Here is a 22,609-nt window from a genome sequence, read left to right as displayed (position 1 = left end):
AGTGTAGACCGGTGCAACTACTGTGGAAATCAGTGTGGAGATACCTCAAAGAATTAGGACTGGAAGTCCCATTTGACCCAGCTATTCCCCTGCTGGGTATCTTCCCCTAAGAATTAAAAGGATCATACCACAGTGATATATGTGCACCCATGTTCATAGCAGCGCAGTTTGTAATAGCTAACACTTGGAAACAGCCAAAATGCCCATGAACTGGAGACTGGATAAAGAAAATGTGGGGTTTTTAAAATAAAAACTCAGTCATAAAAAAGGAGAAATTAGAGATATTTATAGCTAAATGGATGCATAATGAGGAGGTACTCTTTTTTTGGGGGGGGAGTACTCGGGATTGAACTCGGGACCTTGTGTTTGCAAGGCAGGTGGCAGAATCACTGAGCTAAAAAAAAAAGGAACCCTTCACCCTTCATGAATTTACGTATCATCCTTGTGCAGGGGCCATGCTAATCTTCTCTGTATCCTTCCAATTTTAGTATATGTGCTGCTGAAGCAAGCATGAGGCGATACTCTTAAATGAAATAAATAGAACACACATGTGTAAATACTGAATAGTTTCTCTAGTGTGAGAAACCGAAAGTGTAAATAAGGACAAAAAGGTATAATAGATAATGTGAAATAGGAAGAAAAGGGGCAAAGGTGAAGGGGAAGTGGCAGGGGTAGGGGAAAGGAAAGAAGGGAATGGAATTAATATGAGAAAATGAAAAAATAGAAACAAAATCTTTGTAAATAAGGAGGGATGGAAGGGTTGAAGGGAGGGCCGGGGAATGGGGAAAAAATAATAGCCAAGAGAGATTATGTAAAGGTGCATATTTCCAATGATGAATGTCATTATATTGTATACCTAAAATGTGCCAATAAAATCAATTTTAAAAATAAAATAAAATGGCTCCCACCTAGCCTACCTTCTGTGATTTGCATCCTTGTGGGACCTCCTCCCTTCAGTGTGTGTGGATCCTGTGACTTGCTTCTAAACATAGAACATGGCTTGGTCCCCATATCATGGAACTGTTGGGAATTGTTTTGGAACCTTTAAGAGGTGAAGTGTATAACAGAGTTTTAGGTCATTGAGGCTTTGCCCTCAAGGGAATTAGGGATCCCTAGCATCTTCCATTCTTCTCTTTACATCCCAGACATGAGATGAGTGGCTGTTTGCTTGACTACACATCCCTACCATGATGTGGGGAATTTTGCTCACCACTGGCCAAGAAGCAATGGGGCCAACTGACTATAGACTGAAACCTCCAAAACTATAAGCCAAAGTCAACCTTTTCTCTTCACAAGTTGATTTATCTCTAATACTTATTACAGTAATAGAAATATAATATTATTACAGTAATAGAAACCTAATACAGTACTATTCCTGTGGTATTGTTACATAAGATTGTGACTTCCTTTTTTGCTAGCAGACCATCCATTCTCTCCTTTGCTGGCCTTGATGAAATAATCTACCATAGAGACCTCTGTGGCAAAGAACTAGGAGCCGACTCCAGCTAAGAGCAGCAGGGAAGTAAGGCCTGTATTCTGATAACCCACAAGGAACTGAATCCTGCTGACAACCATGTGAGCTTAGAAATGGATCCTTCCCCAGTTGAGCCTCAGATGAGACTCTAGGCTTGGCAACTTCTCAATTGCAGCCTTGTGAGAGACTGTGAAAGTGAAGCACCACTAAGCAATGCCCAGACTCCTGACCCACAGAGATTGTCAAATAATAAATGGGTGTTGTATTAAGCTGCCAAGTTTGGAGAAGTTGGGCTATGCAACTGTAGAAAACTAATGAATTCCCTTTTCCTTCATTTCTCAAAATAAGTGCCCCCCTATAGTACTCAGTTTTCCTATTACTGGGACACAATACCTGACACCCACAACTTAAAGGAGGAGAGGTTTAATTAAACTCAAAGTTTTAGGAATTCAACACAAGTTTAGCAGGCTCCAAGGTAGGAACTTTACGGTGAAAGGGTATGGCAAAGAAAAGCTGTTTAGTTCATGGTACTCCAGGAAACAGAAGGGGAACAGTACCAGAGATGAAGGAGTGAGAGAACAAGATTTAATACCCAAGGGAACAGTGGAACACAATCCACCCATATATACCCATTAGTGTTTTCCACCATTTCTCTGGGTAGATCTGAAAGCCAATCAAGCTGACATTCCACCCTAATCACCACATCCTATCTCTTGTCAATTTCATACCCAAACATATTTCTTTAAACCAGACTTAATGCACAAACATAAGGTCATAATTCTACCTAACATGATACAACTATCCTACATACCATGCAAAATGCAACAATACTTTTCCCAAAGTTTCAAGAATTCCAACATTTTTCAAACATCCAAGTCAAAGTCTCTTCTGAGACTCACAGCAAATATTTAGCTGTAAATATCTGTAACAATAATAAACAAGTTATATAACCCCAAGGTATAATAGCACAGGATAAACATTCCCATTCCAAAAGGGAGGAATAAAGACACAGAAAATAAACAGACCAAAGCAAGACTAAAACCCAGCAGGACAAATTTTAAGTCCTATATTTCCATATTTGGCACCCGGAACACATGGTGGTAAAATGTGAGTTCTAAAGGGCCTAGGTGGCCCCACCCCTCTGGGTTTGCCAGTTGCAGCACAGATGGCCTCTCTCTTGGGCTAGTTCCACTCATGGGCTGAAGCTTTCCTCAGTAGACATTCCACATTCTTGACATCTCCAACTTCCTGAGGTCTTCACTGAACCTTTGGCTTCATTCCTATAGCTTCACACACTGCTCTCTCAGAGGTTCCTTGCCAGGCCTCCCAGACCTTCCTTTGAAATCATGGTGAAAGCATCCCTGATCCCACAACTTCTGCATTCTGCATGCCAGTAAAACCAGCATTAGTAAAAAATGCCAAGGTCTACTGTTAGTGGCAGCAGTAGCCAAGTCCTCTTGAACCATAGCTACAGCACTATTGAGCCTTCAATGGGTGGAGTCTTACTGATTTCTGAGATGCCCTCAAGGCATCTTTCTTTTTGTCCCTGTACAAAGTACTTGGCTTCTTTTTAATGGTACTAATCTCTTAGCAACCATACCTCTTTTAGCCCTAACTTTACATATGGTTCCTTCTGGGCCAAAATATAAGTTGTTCAAATTTTTCTGCTCTGCCTCCCCCTTGCACTATTCTCAGTATAAATTTTGTTAAAAGCATCCAGCAGTACTGATGCCACATCCTGAATATTGGGCTGCTTTGAAATTTCCTGCATCAGAATAATTAGTTCACTGTTCTTAAACTCGGTCTTCAACAAAGTCTCAGGACATAGGCAAAATGTAGACAAATTTTCAGAGTATAATATACATAGCCTCTAGTCCAACTTCCAGGTAGTCTTTGTTCTCAACTGAAACCTCATAAGCCTGGCCTTTACTATCTTCATTCCTATCATCCTTCACATTTTTGGAGTTCTGACAAAAATCATTCATCAAGCTCTGCTTATACCATTCTAGGGCTTCTCTATGCTATGGTCAGGCACTGTCACAGCAATGACCCCATTCCTGGTACCCTTTTTTTTGGTCAGGTTTCTCATCACTGGGACACAATACCTGAAACACACAACTTAAAGGAAGAGAGGTTTGATTAAGTTCACAGTTTCAGGAAATTCAGTACAGGCTCCAAGGTGGGAACATCATGGTGGAAGAGCATGGTGAAGCAAAATTACTTAGTTTACAGCAGTTAGAAAGCACAGTAGGGGAACAGTACCAGAGAAGAAGGGGTGAGGAACCAAATATGGTTCCCAAGACCACACCTACATGACCCACCCAGACCCAAGTGCTCTCTATCAATCCCCTAGGCAGGTCTCAAAGTCAGTAAAGTTGACATTCCACCCTAACCATCATACTTCAGCTTTCCTTCACAATTCTTTTCCAACTCCATATCCTACCCACATCTTGACCCCAAGCCTTCCTTATCCTTTCAATTTGCTTCTTCAGCTTCTGTGTTATTAAATCCACCTCCTTACTCATGCTGAAACTGCACCCCCAGTGTGGAGTGTAATGTATAGCCCTGCTGCTCATTTCACCAGATTTTGTGGCCACTGAACTTGGGCATCTTTAAAGGCTGGCCTGGTACTCTATAAACCAGTGGTGGCAAACCTATTCCACTATGCAGCAGCAGGCTCTTTGTATCATTGAAAACTCTAAAAGGTTTTCTATCACTACTGTAAACCATCTACCCTCTCCCTCCCCTGGGTTACTAATTCATACCTTTCCTCCATTCTCAAATTTTATAATCCCTTTTTCCACCCTCTCTTTCAGCTGATAATCTTGCTTCCTCAGAGAAAAAAGAAGACATTAGTAGAAAACAGACACCCATACCACCCACATATACCTGCCAAGTTGCCTGCATCCATATCTAGTAACTCTGCCTTCCCCTTCTATTTCTCTGAACTATGAGCTTAGACTTGACTTAAGGCCACTCTCTCCATCTGTGTAATATAATCCTATTTCCTTTCACCTATACAAGTCCATATCACCAAACATCAAACATTCTCTTTATTTAACCTGCATCCTCTTTCTCTTTCTCTCTCTCCCCCCACCCCCAATAGGTTCTTTGCATTCGCATATTGACCACTGGAATTTATCCCATCTAAAAACAAGAGAAAAAAAATAATTTCTTGGACTCATATTTCTCTCTAGCTACCATTCCATTTTCCTAATCTCTTTTGCAGCAAAATTCTCCCCAATAGGTTGTTTAAACTCATCTCCAATTCCCCTCTTTAAGTTCTCTTTGGAACCCCAGTCAGTCGGCCTTTTCCACCCACTCCTCTCCATTCACTACACTGCTTTTCTAGGTACCAATGACCTCTACCTGGCTGAATCCAATGGACAGTCTCAGTTCCCATTTCACATGGCCCAGAAGTTGCAAGCCTTTTCCTAGGAACACTTTCCTTACTTATGTTTGGAACTCTAGTGACCCCTGGTTCCCATCCCTTGCTGATGAGTCAGTCGCTCATTCATCACTGGTGGTTGCTCTTTCTCTCTTTTGCTCTAAATGTTGGGGGCCCTGAGGCTCAAAATCCAGACTCCTTTCCCCCTGCATTTACTCCCTAGGTGATCCTGTCCTTTTTTGTAACTTAAATGCTACCTATATGTTGAGATCCTCAATGTCATGTATCCAGCCTGAATCATTCCACCAAGCTGCAAACTCACATTTCCAACCACTCAGCATCTGCACTTGCGTGTTTCAGGGCATCACAATGTTATTGTGTCTAAACCTGAATCCTTATCTTCTACCCACTGCTGCTGCACCTGAAGTCTTCCTTCCTCAGCAACTCCACACTCCTAGTTGCTAATGCCAAAAACCATGGAGTTATCCTTGACTCCTCTCTTTATTTAATGTGCCACAACAAATCTATGAGCATATTATGTTTGTTTTGCACTTGTAAAATAAATCTAGTACCTGACTTATTCCACTGATACCACATCAGCCTAAACCATCCATCTTTTATCATTGTAATAACCTCCTTTCTGTCCTCCCAGCTTCTATCTTTGCCTTTTGCCAGTCTATTCCCAAGATAGTCACCAGACTGGTCAGTTTAAATTATAAGTCAGATTTTCTTACTCTGCTAATCAGATTTCAGCAGCCTCCCATCAACTGAATAAAAGGTGGACTTCTTTCAGTAGCCTGTTAATGGGTCTTATGTCCGCTTCCCTCCCACTACTTCTCATTACTTCTCTGAACTCTTCTACCACTGATCCCCTTACTCATTCTGCTCCAGCCAACCTGCCCTTCTTGCTTTTCCTCTAAATGAAGTCCTGTTTCCATTTCAAGGCCTCTACCCTTTCTGTTCCACCCATTTGGATGATTCTTCCAGCATTCACAAATATCTTGTGCTGGCCAAAGATATTATGCTCCACTGTCATATCCTGAGCAAAGGCTTCCTTGACTTACCCTGTCCCTTTCCCTCTTCCTTGTTTTATTTTTCTCTATCACAACAGCATATACTTTGTGTCTTTTCTGCTTAGTTATTGGTTAATATCTGCCTACCATCATACAATATAAACTGCTTAAAGGTAGATTTTGATATTTTTATATAATATAAATACTATAAATTTTGATATTATTATATAATATAAATACTATAAATTTTGATATTATTGTATAATATAAACATATTATTATATAATATAAATATTATATAATATTTGATTTTATAGTTCACTTCTCTACCATTAGTACCTGGCACTTGGTAGGTGCTCAATAAAAATTGTAGAATGAATATTGTTAAAAAATACTTGGATGGGGCCAGGGATTTAGCTCAGTGGCCCAGCCGCCTGCCTTGCAAGCGCAAGGACCTGAGTTCGATCCCTGGTAGCTATACAGTTGCAATGGAACTCTGCCATTGAGATCCTCCTTGTTCTTCTAGGTCCAACTCAGAGGCTTCACCCCACAATGAACCACATTTCTTCAGCACTCTCATAGCATTGGCTTCATCACAATCTGCCTCATCTCAGAATAACAGGTATATATGTCTGTTTCTTTCACTAGATGTTAAGCACCTTGAAGCAGGAATCATATCTACCTACAGATAAAGATATTTTATTTTTCTATGCTCAAAATAAAGTGCTCAAGAAAGACGAGCTACTGTTCCTTGATTTGCAGTATTGTGAAGTTAGCACCTTTGCAGTCCCTTCCTTGCCTGTGTTGTCCTTTTGTACCATTTAAATAATCTGGTGAACCCTGCAGAATTCATGTGAACTTATTGATCAAAGGAGTATGAATAGTTCTGCTTTCCTATGCTAATTAAAATTACAGCAGCAATAACATTAACGAAACAAAATGGCAAATAGGTATTAATTGCTCCCTTCATACTCCTTAAAGGAAGATTATTGCAAGAGAAACACAAACCAAGTGTAATAATCACCTTAAATCCATATTATCATCAAGTTTTCCCCTCTTGTCTCTAAGGCGAGAGGTACAGAATGAATGGTAGTTAATCTTTAGGAACAGAGCTGTGGGAACAGTGGGGGGCTGAAGCTTGGAACAATGCCATGGCACCAGGAGCTTGCTAATGATCTAAGAGAGGGTCTTGCCCTAAGTACTCCAACACACAAGCATTCAGGGTTGAAAAGCTCCTTTTCACATGCTCAGAATGTTTAAGAGTGGCAAATAAAAATGGATTTCTAATCAACATTGCAATTCAGGAGCACATTGCTATGAAGAAAAATTCTTCCCTGCCACCAAGGCCATGCCATCCAGAAGAAAAGCCACCTTCTATGCAGATCAGCCACAGGTTCCACAGCACGGGGTGGATTTGCTCAGAAATAGGCCCCATGGCTTCATTAACTTACCCTGACATTAACAGTAATCGGTATTGTCCTTTCCAGCTAATTCCCACTGAGCACCTGTGTATGTGGCATTGCATGACTCTCCCCAAGAGACATGAAGGACAAATGCTGCAGCCTTTCTTGTCCCAAAGCCAGCGCTGTCCACAGCAGGCCCTTTGGAAAAATAGGTGTGAGCAAAACCAAACCAAATAAATAGGTGTGAGCCAAAACCAAAGAAACCTGAAACATTTCCCAAGTGTCCAGGTGCCCTGTTGAGTTCTGGCTGGTGAGACAGTGTTCTCAGGGGGCTCCCCCTCCTACCTCCTGGCCTGCGGGCCACCCCACCCCGTCCCCTCAGTAGCACAGCCAGATTTCTGCCCTCACCCTGCAGAGCCATCAGGCTCTCTGCTCAGTGCACTGAGCCTACTCCTGCAGCAGGGACCCGGTCTGGGGTGTGAAAACGGCTCTCAGTCTGGCCACAGGGACCGTTATCACCACTCACCATACCGCTTCCTGTCACATATCCTGTGTTAATGCTGTGTCAAGCCCATCTTGCATTTTTCAAGTGTATTTAGCATTATTTCCTGAGCCAGAATATTTGCTGGTGCTGTGAAACAGCCTCCAAACTGAGAACTCTTTTGTAAAGTTTCACTGGCATTATTGGGACCACAGACTTCCAGAGAGGTAGTGTAAATGGTTATTACTCTCATCAGCACTGGCGGGACAGCCCAGCCTTCCTATGGCATTCCAGTACTTTGCAAAGCAGAGCAGGTTTTGTGTGTTTATCTAAGTAGAGACCTGCTCTGCCAGTAAAATACACATACGTGTATGTATGTATGTATGTATGTATGTATGTATATAAATTAAATCATACCCTAACCCCACACACTTCAGCACCAGATGAGTTTCTGTGACCATTCCTTCCTTTCTCAAGGGTGAGGAGGCAGCAAGGAGGTGCTCAGGAGCTTGGCTCAGTGCACAGGTGGCGGGTGTGTTGGTCTCTGCTTAGCCTCAGCCCACCTCACCGTAAATAATGCAGCCTGACAAGATTTCTCCTTTCCTCTCGCCTTTTTCCTAACCCTTTCACCCCCGCTTGCTTACATCATCCTTGTTGGATTTAAATAGCTAACTGGGCCATGTTCTCCTGGATACAAACCCCCGGATTAGTCACCTCCCAGCCAGCCTCTCCCCACTGAAAGGCAGGAGATAGGGCGCTAGGGCCAATGGCTGCCAGAGCTGGGCTTTCACTAGAGTCCAATGGGTTTTCTGTCACTAAGGGAAGGGAAGACATAGAGGCACAAGAGATCTGGCCATGCGTGGCAATACATGCATGCCTAGACAGTGAATTGTGTTGTGTTAATCTTAACTACATCCTTGGTATAAGGGAAAAGATACTGCATAGCCTTCATTCGCTTCTATTCAACAGTGGGATTATACAATCAAACTTAGTGGTTAACTGATGGAATAATTCCAGTTCAAAGGAAAAACAAATAAAAGACAGATAGGAAATCTCTAGAAACTATAGCTTTCCCCTTTTCATTTTAAGGATAAGTTAGTTACATCCTTGGAGCAGTGAAACATGGCATAAATATCAACCTGAATTTAATCTCATTGTGCTTGGGAATGAACACTTAATTATTTTAATATTTTTATAGTAATGAATTATGAGTTAGGCTGTCTGCTAAGATGTCATTGTCTTCACTAAGAGCTCTTGCAAAGAAAAATGCTGTAAGAAAACTGAGGAAGGTAAGGGTGGGACTAATGTAACCCACTGGAATCATATCAGTCTAGAATTTTAATTAAGTAAATTTAAAAGCCTTGAGAGCCATCTACACAAATAACAGCTAAAAGTAATGAGGCTGTGTTAAATATGACAATCATGATTCAAAGGAAAAGTAGAAAATCTTAGCTGTATATGCAATTTGCAAAACAAAGGCACACACTCTGAGCATGAGAGGGGCACAGAGAGAACTAGGCTTCCAGGTCAGGACAACAGCACCAAGATCCTTGTATGAAGTATAAGAAAGCATGATGGAATTTATACAAACACATACACCCTCAATTTAAAAGATAAGAATAAAACTGAAAGCTCATTCTGTTTTATAAAGAATAAAACTAATCCCTGCAACGTCATTACTTGTCTGACAGGCTACATACAGTAGATATTGCCTGTCCACACAGTTATCTGGTAGATAATTCAGGCCTTTTTTCCAGGCCACAAACCTTCCCAAGCCAGTCCTGGGTACTTCCAAAAACACACTAAAGAACTATATCTGGGAACACACTGGTGATGGTTACAAAAACAATTCCCTTTGGACGAAGCTGAGGCCACTAGATGGAATATATTTACAATCCTAGCAACACCTGAATATAGGCTTCCAGATCTTAAAACAAAATCATATAACCACTTTATTCCAAATAATTAATATATAACCCATGAGTTAGTGAAATTTTGCTTTGATGCCTACCAAATTAAATGTGATTTTCTTTGTCTAGATGTAATAATGCTGGGCATACTACAGTATTAGTTACATTTTTAAATATTTTTGGATAATTAAACTAATTCACAGTTTTGAAAGTCTACATACAATCTGATCCAGTAATTACACCTATAGAAATTTATTCTATAGATAGGCTATATATAAGCATTGCCCCTAATAGCAAAAGATTGCAAACACAAGGTTCTTTGTAAAGAGCTGATCCGAACATCATGCTCTGTCCATGCAAGGGAAGATTATACTGGTATGTGCCCAAGAAAAAGGTAGCACTGCCTATCTCCACACTCCATTATTTAGAGACAAAAGCAAGGAGAAGAACAGAGTACAAAATGCTGCCATCTGCCTGGGGATTGAACCCAGGGGCCCTCATACTAAGCTATAGCCTCAGCTGCCCCCTCCTCTTTGATAGGTGCTTGCAAGTCACTACACTGACCAGTTGGGGTTTGAATTTATGATCCTCCTGCCTCTGTCTCTCAGAGTGCTGCGATTACAGGTATGTGTTTCTTGGTCTGGCTTAGAAATTTCTTTATATCAAACCACCATATCAAAATACTGTATCACTCTAAGGAGATCTTTCTGAAATCCTTGCTTATTACCCAATGTTTCTAGATCCCTTCAATATGCAAGAATAAGTCTGTGTGCTAAATGAGGCCAGTTTAATGCTCCAAGTGTACCTTCTGTTAATTTAGAAGGTGAAATTCCATTTCACCTCTAAGTGGTTTGAAATTCACTGTTGACTTGGCCAGGGGACTTTAGCCCTTAATCTATCAAGAAGGCCCTGTCCATGGAAGGTGTTTATCTCAACCTGATTAAGGCTATCTATGAAAAACCAACAGCCAATATCATACTAAATGGTCACAAACTGAAATCCTTCACACTAAAATCAGGAACAAGACAAGGATGCCCACTATCACCACTCCTATTCAATATTGTTCTGGAAACATCAGCCACAGCAATTAGAAAAGAGAAAGAAATGAAAGGAATAAAGATAGGAAAGGAAGAAGTTAAACTGTCATTATTTGCTGATGATACGATACAATACTTTACATAGAAGACCCAAAAAACTCAGCCAAAAGACTTCTAGACTTAATTGACAGATTCAGTAGAATAGCTGGATACAAGGTCAACACTCAAAAAACAATAGCCTTCTTATACACAAAAAGCAGACTCACTGAGAGAGAAATTAGGGAAACAATAGCATCCCAAAAAATGAAATATCTAGGAATCAATCTAACAAAGGAAGCAAAAGATCTCTACACTGAAAACTACAGCACCCTGAAAAAGGAGATCAAGAAGGATATAAGAAGATGGAAAGATTTCCTTTGTTCCTGGGTAGGAAGAACCAATATAGTGAAAATGGCCATACTTCCAAAACTACTATATAGATTCAATGCAATGCCAATTGAAATTCCAAAAATATACTTCACAGAACTAGAGAAAACAATATAAAATTCATTTGGAACCAGAAGAGACCTAGAATAGCAAAAGCAATCCTGGGCAACAGAGACATGGCTGGGGGTATCAAAATATGCAACTTGAAGCTATACTACAAAGCTACTGTGATAAAAACAGCATGGTACTGGGAAAGAAACAGCCCCAAGGATCAGTGGAACAGATTAGAAGATGCAGAAACAACTTCAGACATACTTAGCCACCTCATCTTTGACAAAGGAGCCAACCACCCTCATTGGAGGAAAGGTAGCCTATTTAATAAATGGTGTTGGAAAAACTGGATTTCAACCTGCCAAAGATTAAAACTAGACCCATACCTATCACCATGCACTAAAATGAGATCAAAGTGGATTAAAGATCAAAATATTAAGACAGAAACACTAAACTACTGGAAGGTAAGTTAGGTAGAACTCTTGAAGACATTGGCATAGGAAAAGACTTTACGAATAAAACCTCAATAGCACGGGAACTAGCAGAAAGAATCAACAACTGGGATTTCATCTTATTAAAAAGCTTCTGCATAGCAAGAGAAACTGCCAACAGACCTAAGAGACAACCTACAATGTGGGAAAAAATTTTAGCAGCTGTACCTCAGACAAAGGACTACTATCTAGAATATACAAAGAACTGAACAAAATCAGACCCCCCAAATTCAAAGACCCAATTCAAAAATGGGCATCTGAAATGAACAGACATTTCTCAGACAAAGAAGTAAAAGCAGCAAATAAACATATGAAAAAATGTACATCACTGGTCATTCGAGAGATGCAGATGAAAACAACACTGAGATTCCACCTCACCCCACAAAGAATGGCTGCTATCAAGAAATCAACCAATAACAAATGCTGGCGGGGGTGTGGGGAGAAAGGAACCCTTCTCCATTGTTTGTGGGAGTGCAGACTAGTGCAACCACTGTGGAAATCAGTATGGAGATACCTCAAACAACTAGGGCTGGAGGTCCCATTTGACCCAGCTATTCCCCTGCTGGGGATCTTCCCAAAAGAATTAAAAGAATCATACCACAACCATATATGTGCACCCATGTTTATAGAGGAACAGGTTGTAATAGCTAAAGCTTGGAAACAGCCCAAGTGCCCATCAACTGGAAACTGGATAAAGAAGATGTGGGGTTTTTTTATAAAATGGCATACTACTCAGCCATAAAGAATGAGAAACTAGGGTCATTTATAGCTAAATGGATGCATATTGAGGCCATACTCTTAAGTGAAATAAATAGGACACACATGTGTAAATACCGAATAATTTCTCTAGTGTGAGAAACTGAAAGTGTAAATAAGGATTAAAAGGATTAATAACGAATGATTGATACTTTGAAATAGGAAAAGGTCCAAAGGGGTAGGGGTAGTGGGAGGAGATGGGGAAAGGAAAAATTATGAGAAAATTTTTTAAAAATGGAAACGGGGGCCGGGGATTTAGCTCAGTGGTTCCACTGCCTGCCTCGCAAGCACAAGGTCCTGAGTTCAATCCCTGGTACCAAAAAAAAAAAAAAAAAAATGGAAACAAAGTCTATGTAAATAGGGAAGGGTGGAGGGGGTGAGAGGTGCACAGGTAATGGGGGAAAAAATGAAAACCAAGATACATCATGTACAGGTACAAGCATCCAATGATAAATGTAAACATATTGTATACCTAAAATGTACCAATAAAAGAATTTAAGAAAAAAAAAGAAGGCCCTGTGAAGTACTTTACTTAGCAGGAAGATAAGGAGGATTGTGACAGAATCATGACAATGGACTAGCAAGGCCACAGAGCAGGGACATGGTGACCTGACTCCACCCGAGTGAGGCAAGGCTAGAGGCATTAAAATGGTCCTACCTGAGCTACCTAATGTGAGATGTGATGACCAAACACTGTCATGTCATTCTTTAGATGTTTCACATTTATGGAGCCTGTTTCCTGACCTAGAATGCAAGCTTCCAAAACAAAGAGAACCCTTTCTCTTTCTTAAGTTTGGATCTTGAATGTGCTCCAAAGGCCTATGTGTTAAAAGACTTGATTCCCAGGGTGACTACTGGGAGTTGATAGGAACTAAGAGGCTGGGGCTAGTGGGAGCTATTAGGTCAACAAGGCCATGCCCTTGAGGAGGATTGTGGAACCTCGGTCTCTTTGTCTCCCCTCTGTGTCCTGCCCAGGAGGTGCAAGGCTTATTCCTCACTGAGTTCTTCTCACCATGATGCACTGCCTGACTACAGGACCAAAACAATGGGGCCTACCAATCAGGGAGTGAAACTTCCAAAACTGAGCCCAAATAAACCTTATACTTTTATAAGCTGATCATCTCAAGTATTTTATTATAGTAACAGAAAACTAACACACTTTCCTCCTTTTTCCTATATCTCCTTCTCCTTCTTTTATTCCCATAGCATTCAGAAAATATGAAGAAAAAGAAGGGAGGGAAGGATGGATGGGCAGAGGTATTCCTAGCACCATTGGAATTGTTAAGGTACATGTAGGTAAAGTGTGTATTCAATTTAAAGTAAAGCTAAATTTTCTGAATGTTAGCCTTTGGACAGTATTTCTAGAGGAGTCAGATACTACGCTGGTGAGTATAAGAATGGTTTCCACGCATCAGTTCACTTCAGGAGTCACTGGACATAAAGATTCAGCCCTCTGGATCTTCCTGGACTCTGTCTACATGGTCACAAGGTGAAAGGAAGAGCACTTTCCTGTGGTTCCTGCCTGAGTATGGACCCAGCTCCTCCATGTCTAGCTGCACAACTTTGAGGAAGTATTTAACTCCTGTGCTTCATTTTCCTCCTTTAGAAAATGGGGCTAATAAAAGTATCTCCCTTACAAGGTTATTGTAAAGACTAAATTTAACTTATAAAACACACATAAGCATACATTAATACAGGTATGTGCTTAGCATATTTCAAGCCTACAGATAATATATGATAAGTGTTACCTACTATGATTATAAATAGCACTAAATTATTTAAGATTTTCCCCACCTTTAATAAGTTAGTGATGTGAACAATGGAATCACCATTCTGCCCTTGGTGTAAGCATTGTCTGTGTTCTGGTTAATGATAGTACATGCAATATTAGGTTGTAAGAAATAGGCTAAATGATATTGTTTAATAAGATGGGTTTCATTCTACATCCTGATTGCCATACAACAAGAAGGAAAAGACCTGAACGTACTGCACATATAGGGATGTTAGTCATTAAAATGTGCTTACGGGAAAATGCCATTTCCTGACATGAATATCACAAGAGAAGAAATGTACGAGGCCAGCCTTGGAAAGGCAGTACTTGCAGAAGGTAACCTTATCTTTTAGAAACACCAACTGCCCTCACCATAAGCGAGTGATTACTGTATCAGTATATTATCTTCTTCCAATGGACTCATCTATCTAATGTGAATTAAATTTAGAAACTGCTGCCAGACAGAATTAACTATATTAGTTTGAAAAATTACAGGGAACATGTGTTTATAACAGTTTCCTTTCAATTGTATCAATTTTCTAAACGTTTATCTTTTAAGAGTCCTAGAGGTCCTCCTCATAGGGTGTGGTTCCCAAATAGACTTTGCACTACACCATATGCTGCAAGAAAGAACCCCAGAATGTTTCATTTGGGGCCAATTAAATGAAATAACTGACCAAGGGGACTGCTGCAGATGAAAAGTGTATAAAATATCACCACAGATATTTCCACAAGGAATCATTCCATCCCTCACCCAGTTAATTATTAATCTGTGTGTTCTAGGGAGGTCAGGTCACAGCCAAAGGGCTATGATGGATGTGACTAGTGAGGTCTCAAACAGGATAAATGAAAATAACCACATGAGGATGCTAGTTCTGATTAAGATTCTTATACAAGAAACAATGCCTGTCTGTAGAAAGTGTCCATGATTGTCCAGCCTTTACACAGGTACTTTATATACACTATATCATTGTTTATTCATGACAGTGCTGCTGGATTTATTTTATACATGATGAAATTAAGACTCAGAAAAAAATGTAGTGAGGGTAAAATAAGTTGCCCAAGTCCCATCCCAGTCTGGTTGACTCAAAAGCCCATGCTCTTTGCATCCTACCAGCCTGTCAAATGCAACAGGAGAAACTGGGACAGCAAATTATAATCATGAGGGCCGGGGATTTAGCACAGTGGTTCCACCACGTGCCTCGCAAGCTAAGGACCTGAGTTTGATCCCAGGTACCAAAAAAAAAAAAAAATTATAATCATGAAATGTGTCTTTTCCCAAAGCATCTTCAGAAGTATTTCCTTAGCATGAATCTAGTAATTTAACAGATAATGACATTTAAAAAGCACATTTCTGTAATCCTAGCATTCTGGGAGGCTGAGGTATGAGGATCACAAGTCTGATTGCAGCCTGGGCAAGTTAGTGATTTGGTGAGTCTCTGCTTCAAAATAAAAAAGGAAAAAGGGCAGTAAATATAATAGGGCAAAGGTTCTAGTTTCAATTCCCAGTAACAATACACACACACACACACACACACACACACACAAACACAAACACATGCCACAGTCACCTTAGGACCATTTTCTGTTTTTAAAAGGTATTAGGGGAATGAGGCATGGTATTTTTTATGAAAAAAATTTCTCCTTGAAAACTCTAGTTGTTTTAATATTTGTGAGGAGAGTTAACTCCCTTACTTCATATTAATTTTTAAAAATCACAATAAAAAACTAGAATATAGAACTGAAAAGTATTCAAAATACAGTTAAGAATGAGATTTTTATGACAAAAATAAATATATTAGAAGAATAAAATGAGAAAATGTAATATATCCAGGAGTTCCAGAAGAGAAACTAGCAAGAACGTAATACTCAAAATGTTAATAGCTGAGGATGTTCTAGAATTGAAACACAAACCCTCAGATTGAAGAACCACAAAAAACATTGAATAGAATACAGTAAATCCCATTTAAATACAGTGAAATTATAGAGCCTAAAAATAATCCTTAAAACAACTTAAAAACAACTGTGAAAGAAAGGCATATTGTCTATAAAAGACTCATAGACTGAGAGTTGACATCTCAGTAGCAAGAATTAAAGTCAAAATGTAATAGGAAAATGCATTCAGAACTATTGACCTAGAATTCTGTACCCAATTAAATAATCACTCACAAGTAAAATAAAAACATTTTGAGACAAGGACTAAGAGAACGTTCCATTCACAAATTCTTTTCTGAAAGAACTACTAAGAAAACACTTCAGGGAGTAGAAAAAATGAATCCATGAGATAAGAGTCCAGAAGCAATAAATTAGCCACAAACAACCTGAAAATAAAATTAAGAAAGCAATTACATTATCACTAGAATAAAAACATACTTAATAAATTTAATAAAAAGTATAAAAATTATCAAGATGTGATATGTATATGTACAAATCCCCATGATTAATGTAATTACTATGTGTTGCAAACATGTATTAATAAAAAAAAATTTTAAACTTATATTCTGAAAACCACAAGACATTTTGGAAAAAAAAAAAATCAAAGAATTCCTTGGCCAGATATGGTGGCACACACTTGTACTTCCAGCTACTCAGGAGGCTGAGTCTGGAGAATCCAAGTTTGAGGCCAACCTGAGCAACTTAGTGAGACCTTGCCTCAAAATAAAAATTTTTAAAGGAGTTGGGGATAAAATTCCTTGCCTAGCACGCAGGAAGCCCTGGGTTAAACCCTAAGTACTTGGGGCAAAAAAATTTAACAAATACCTAAATAAATAGAAAGACATCCCATGTTCATGGATTGAAAAACTTTTTGTTTTGTTTTTCACTACTAGACATTGAACCCAGGTCCTGCAAATTAAGCTACATTCCCAGCCCTTTTTAATTTTTTTTTTTTTTTGACACAGGGTCTAAATGAAAGACATTGTTAATGGCAGTACTCCCACATTCATCTAGAGATTCAATCCCTACCAAAATTCCAGCTGATTTTTTTAAATGTAAAGAACAAGGAATAGTCAGAACAATCTCTAAAAAGAAGACTGAAGTTGGAGAATTCACAGTTCCATGTTTCACAACTAGTAATAGACTTTCAGTAATGAAGATAATATGATACCAGCTTAAGAATAGACATAAATCTGTAATTCCAACTACTTGGGAGGCTAAGGTAGGAGGATCTCCGATTCCAGGCTGGTCTGAGCAACTTAGTGAGACCCAGTTTCAGTCTCCAGAAAAAAGGAAGAGGTGCTGGACCATAGCTCAGTAGTAGAGCACTTATCTAATGTGCACAAGGCTGTGGATTCAAAACTGTGAAACACACACACACACACACACACACACACACACACACATACATGACATATAGATTAATAAAACAGACTTAGAGTCCAGAAATATTTTATTTTTAAAATAATATTTTTATTTTATTTTATTTTATTTTTTTTTGGTATTGAATTCTTTTATTGGTACATTGTAGGTATATAACACAATTATATTTCTCATTGGGAATTGTACCTTTACATAATGCATCTTGGTTCTTATTTTTTCCCCATTCCTAGCCCTCCCTTCACGCCCTCCACCATTCCCTATTTACAAAGACGTTATTTCCATTTTTTCCATTTCTCATCATTTTTTCCTTTCCCTTCTTTCCTTTCCCCTGCCCCTCCCACTAGCCCTACCCCTTTGGACCTTTTCTTCCTATTTTACATTATCGATTATTCATTCTAATCATTGGTACATTTTAGGTATACAATATAATGACATTCATCATTGGAAATTTGTACCTTTACCTAGACTCTCCTGGTTCTTATTTTTCACCCTTGCCCAACCCTCCCTTCAACCCCTCCAGTCCTCCCTATTTACACAGATTTTGTTCCTATTTTTCCATTTTCTCATATTAATCCCATTCCCTTCTTTCCTTTCCCCTAGCCCTCCCACTTCCTTCCCCTTTGCCCCTTTTCTTCCTGTTTCACATTACCTATTATACATTTAGTCCTTATTTACACTTTCAGTTTCTCACACCAGAGAAACTATTCGGTATTTACACATGTGTGTCCTATTTATTTCACTTAAGAGTATTGCCTCAATGTGCATCCACTTAGCTATAAATGTCTCTAATTTCTCATTTTTTATGGCTCAGTAGTACTCCATTCTATAAAAAAACCACATTTTCTTTTTCCATTCTCCAGTTGTTGGGCATTTGGGCTGTTTCCAAGTTTTAGCTATTACAAACTGTGCTGCTATGAATATGGGTGCACATATATCACTGTGGTATGATTCTTTTAATTCTTTGGGGAAGATCCCCAGCAGTGGAATAGCAGGGTCAAATGGGACTTCCAGTCCTACTTCTTTGAGGTATCTCCATACTGATTTCCACAGTGCTTGCACCAGTCTACACTCCCACCAGCAGTGGAGCAGGGTTCCTCTTTCCCCACAGCCCTGCCAGCATTTGTTATTGGTTGATTTCATGATAGCAGCCATTCTTTCTGGAGTGAAGTGGAATCTCAGCATTGTTTTCATTTGCATCTCTCGAATGACCAGTGACGTTGAACATTTTTTCATGTATTTATTTGCTGCTTTTACTTCTTTGTCTGAGAAATGTCTGTTCATTTCAGATGCCCATTTTTGGATTGGGTCTTTAAATTTGGGAGATCTGGTCTTTTTAAGTTCTTTATAGATTCGAGATAGTAGACCTTTGTCTGAGGAAGAGCAGGTGAAGATTTTTTCCCACATTGTGGGTTGTCTCTTCACACTGCTGGTGGTTTCTCTTGCTGTGCAGAAGCTTTTTAATAAGAAGAGATCCCATTTGTTGATTGTTTGTGCTAGTCCATGGGCAACTGAGGTTTTGTTCATAAAATCTTTTCCTACACTGATGTCTTCAAGGGTTCTACCTAACCTCTGTTCCAACTGGTTCAGAGTTTCTATTTTAATATTTAGATCTTTAATCCATTTTGATTTTAGTTTAGTGCATGGTGAGAGATATAGGTCTAGTTTTAATCTTTGGCAAGTTGAAGCCCAATTTTTCCAGCACCATTTATTAAAGAGGCTATCTTTCCTCCAGTGAGGGTGTTTGGCTCCTTTGTCAAAGATGAGATGGCTGAATGTGTCTGGTATTGTTTCTGCATCTTCTAATCTGTTCCACTGGTCCTCAGGTCTGTTTCTTTGCCAGTACCATGTTGTTTTAATCACAGTAGTTTTATAGTATAGTTGCAGGTTGGGGATTGTGATACCCCCTGCCATGTCTCTGTTACCTAGAATTGCTTTGGCTGTTCTGGGTCTCTTCTTGCTCCAAATGAATTTTTGGATTTTTTTTCTCGAGGTCTATGAAGTATGCTGCTGGGATCTCAATTGAAATTGCATTAAATCTATATAGCAGTTTTGGAAGTATGGCCATTTTCACTATATTAATCCTTCCTACCCAGGAGCAGGGGATGTCTGTCCATTTTCTGGTATCATCTTCAATCTCTCTTTTCAGAGTGCCATAGTTTTCAGAGAAGAGGTCTTTGATTTCTTTCGTTAGGATGATTCCTAGGTATTTCAGTTTTTTGGATGCTATTGTGAAAGGAATTATTTGCCCTGTTTATCTCTCAGTGAGTCTGTCATTCATGTAGAGGAAAGCTATTGATTTTTGTGTGTTGACCTTGTAACCAGCTACTTGACTGAATTTGGTTATGAAGTCTAGAAGACTTTTGGTGGAGTTCTTGGGGTCTTCTATATAGAGTATCATGTCATCTGCAAATACTGACAATTTGACTTCTTCATTTCCTATCTTTATTCCTTTTATTTCTTTCTCTTGTCTAATTGCTGTGGCTAATGTTTCCAGAACTATATTGAACAAGAGTGGTGATAGTGGAGATCCTTGTCTTGTTCCTGAATTTAGTGTGAAGGATTTCAGTTTTTGACCATTTAGTATGATATTGGCTGTTGGTTTTTCATAGATGGCTTCTATCAGTTTGAGGTAGAGACCATCTATTCCAATTTTTTGTAGGGTTTTTATCATAAATGCATGTTGGATTTTGTCAAATGCTTTTTCTGCGTCTATAGAGATAATCATATGGTTTTTGTCCTTGGCTCTATTGATATAGTGTATTACATTAATTGATTTTCATATATTGAACCATCCCTGCATCCCTGGGATGAATCCCACTTGGTCAGGGTGTATGATCTTCTTGATGATCTTCTGCATTTTGTTTGCCAGTATCTTATTAAGGATTTTTGCATCTATGTTCATTAGTGAGATTGGACTATAGTTCTCTTTTTCAGTTGGGTCTTTCCCTGCTTTGGGGATCAAGGTGATGCTTGCTTCCAGAAATGAATTTGGGAGTATTGCTTCCCTTTCAATTTCATTGAAGAGTTTAAACAGTAGTGGCAGCAGTTCCTCTCTAAATGTCTTGTAGAATTCAGCAGTGAAGCCATCAGGGCCCGGGCTTTTCTTAGTTGATAAGTTTTTAATTACATTTTCAATTTCATTGGTTGATAGTGGGTTGTTCAGAATTTTTAGGTCTTCCTTCATTCAACTTTGGTAATTCATATGTATCTAGGAATCTGTCCATTTCTTCTGTGTTGTCCATCTTATTTCCGTATAGGTTCTGGAAGTAGGTATTGATGATCCTCTGGATTTCTGCTGGGTCTGTTGTCATTTCACCCTTTTCATTCCTAATTGCATGGATTTGGGCCTTTTCTTTCCTTTTTCTGATAAGGTTGGCTAAAGGTTTATCAATTTTGTTGATTCTTTCAAAGAACCAACTCTTGGCTTCATTGATTTTTTTGTATCATTCTCTTAGTCTCCATTGCATTGATTTCTCCTCTGATCTTTATAATTTCTTCCCTTGTATGAGCTTTGGGGTTGTCCTGCTCTTCTTTTTCTAGAAGCTTGAGGTTCAGCATCAGGTTGTTTAATTGAGCTCGTTCTGTTTTCCTAATATGCGTATTCACTGCTATGAATTTCCCTCGTAAGACTGCTTTCATTGTGTCCCATAGATTCCAATATGTTGTATTGTCATTGTCATTTAATTGAAGGAACTGTCTGATTTCTTTTTTAATTTCCTCTGTGACCCATTGGTTATTCAGAAGTGTGTTGTTCAATTTCCACATGTTTATGAAATTTTTTGAGTTTCGTTTGCTATGGATCTCCAATTTCATCGTACTATGGTCTGATAATATACAGGGGATAACTTCAATTCCTTTGCACTTACTTGAACATGTTCTATGTGTGAGTATGTGGTCTATTTTTGAGAATGACCCATGTGTAGCTGAGAAGAATGTGTATTCTGATTTTGTGGGGTGGAAGACTCTGTAAACATCTGTTCAGTTCATTTGTTCAAGAGTTCGATTGAGTTCTAGTATTTCATTACTTATTTTTAGTCTAGTTGATCTATCTATTTGGGACAGTGGGGTGTTGAGGTTCCCCACTACAATTGTATTAGTGCATATATGACTTTTCATGTCCATTAGTATTTGTTTTATATAGTTGGGTGCACTAGTGTTTGGTGCATAGATATTTATGATTGTCATCTCTTCCTCTTGGATTCTTCCCTTTACAAGGATGTAGTGTCCTTCTTCATGTCTCTTAATCAGTGTTGGTTTGAAATCTACTTGATCTGCCAAGAGGATAGCTACTCCTGCTTTTTTTCGGGTTCCTGTCACATGGAGTATTGTTTTCCACCCTTTAACTTTCAGTCTATGAGTTTCTTTTTGAATTAAGTGTGTTTCTTGTATGCAGCATATTGCTGGATTTTGCTTCTTGACCCATTCTGCCAGTCTGTTTCTTTTGATTGGTGAATTGAGACCATTAACATTGATGGTTATAACTGAAATGTATTGACTTGTCATTGCCATGACTTTTTCTTTTTGTTGGGTTCTCCCCCTTTGTGTTTAATTTCTTGTCATGCCAGATGGGTTCATTCTCCTTTGCTTCCTTGGGTTGTGATTCTCAATGTCTGTTCCTAGGATATTGTGTAAAATTCTTTGGAGTGCTGGTTTGGTATACACGAAGTTCCTTAGATGCTCTTTGTCATGAAAGTATCTTATTTCTCCATCCATTTTGAAAGATAGCTTTGCAGGGTACATCAATCTGGGTTGGAGGCTGTTTTCTTTTAGGGCTTGGAATATGTCACTCCAAGCTCTTCTTGCCTTGATGGTTTGTGTTGAGAAGTCTGCTGTCATTCTGATGGGCTTTCCTTTGTATGTGATTTGTTTCTTTTCTCTCACTGTTTGGAGAACTTCGTTCTTCTGTTGAGTTTCTGGAATCCTGACTATTATATGCCTATGTGTAGATTTTTTTTGATCAAGGCTATTTGGAGTCTTATATGCCTCACTTATCTGTATGTCAAGCTCTTTTCCCCTGCTTGGGAAGTTTTCTGCCATTATTTCTCTGAAGAGATTTTTTTATGTTATCTGCACTCTCTCCTGTTTCTTCA

At 39.1% G+C, this 22,609-nt stretch overlaps 1 long non-coding RNA gene and 1 pseudogene across 1 annotated transcript in view; one reads left to right on the top strand and one right to left on the bottom strand.

Moving 5' to 3' along the window:
- Positions 1-398: 398 nt before the first annotated feature.
- LOC147828704 (U6 spliceosomal RNA) lies at positions 399-512 on the bottom strand (annotated as a pseudogene).
- A 906-nt stretch (positions 513-1,418) lies between these two features.
- Positions 1,419-22,609, top strand: part of LOC147828703 (uncharacterized) — a 30,503-nt gene continuing 9,312 nt past the window's right edge. The window contains exons 1-4 of the long non-coding RNA XR_015450338.1: positions 1,419-1,575; positions 6,402-6,497; positions 10,210-10,293; positions 13,637-13,716. This is a non-coding gene — a long non-coding RNA (uncharacterized LOC147828703). The remainder of the gene's footprint in view (positions 1,576-6,401; positions 6,498-10,209; positions 10,294-13,636; positions 13,717-22,609) is intronic.

The sequence above is a fragment of the Heterocephalus glaber genome, unplaced genomic scaffold (genome assembly GCF_053883595.1).
Source record: "Heterocephalus glaber isolate CG9 unplaced genomic scaffold, H.glaber_assembly_v1.0 deba00000942, whole genome shotgun sequence".
NCBI classification, from domain to species: Eukaryota; Metazoa; Chordata; class Mammalia; order Rodentia; family Bathyergidae; genus Heterocephalus; species Heterocephalus glaber.
The sequence above is the reverse complement of the archived record's forward strand: the minus strand, read 5'-3'. Positions and strand labels throughout refer to the sequence as shown.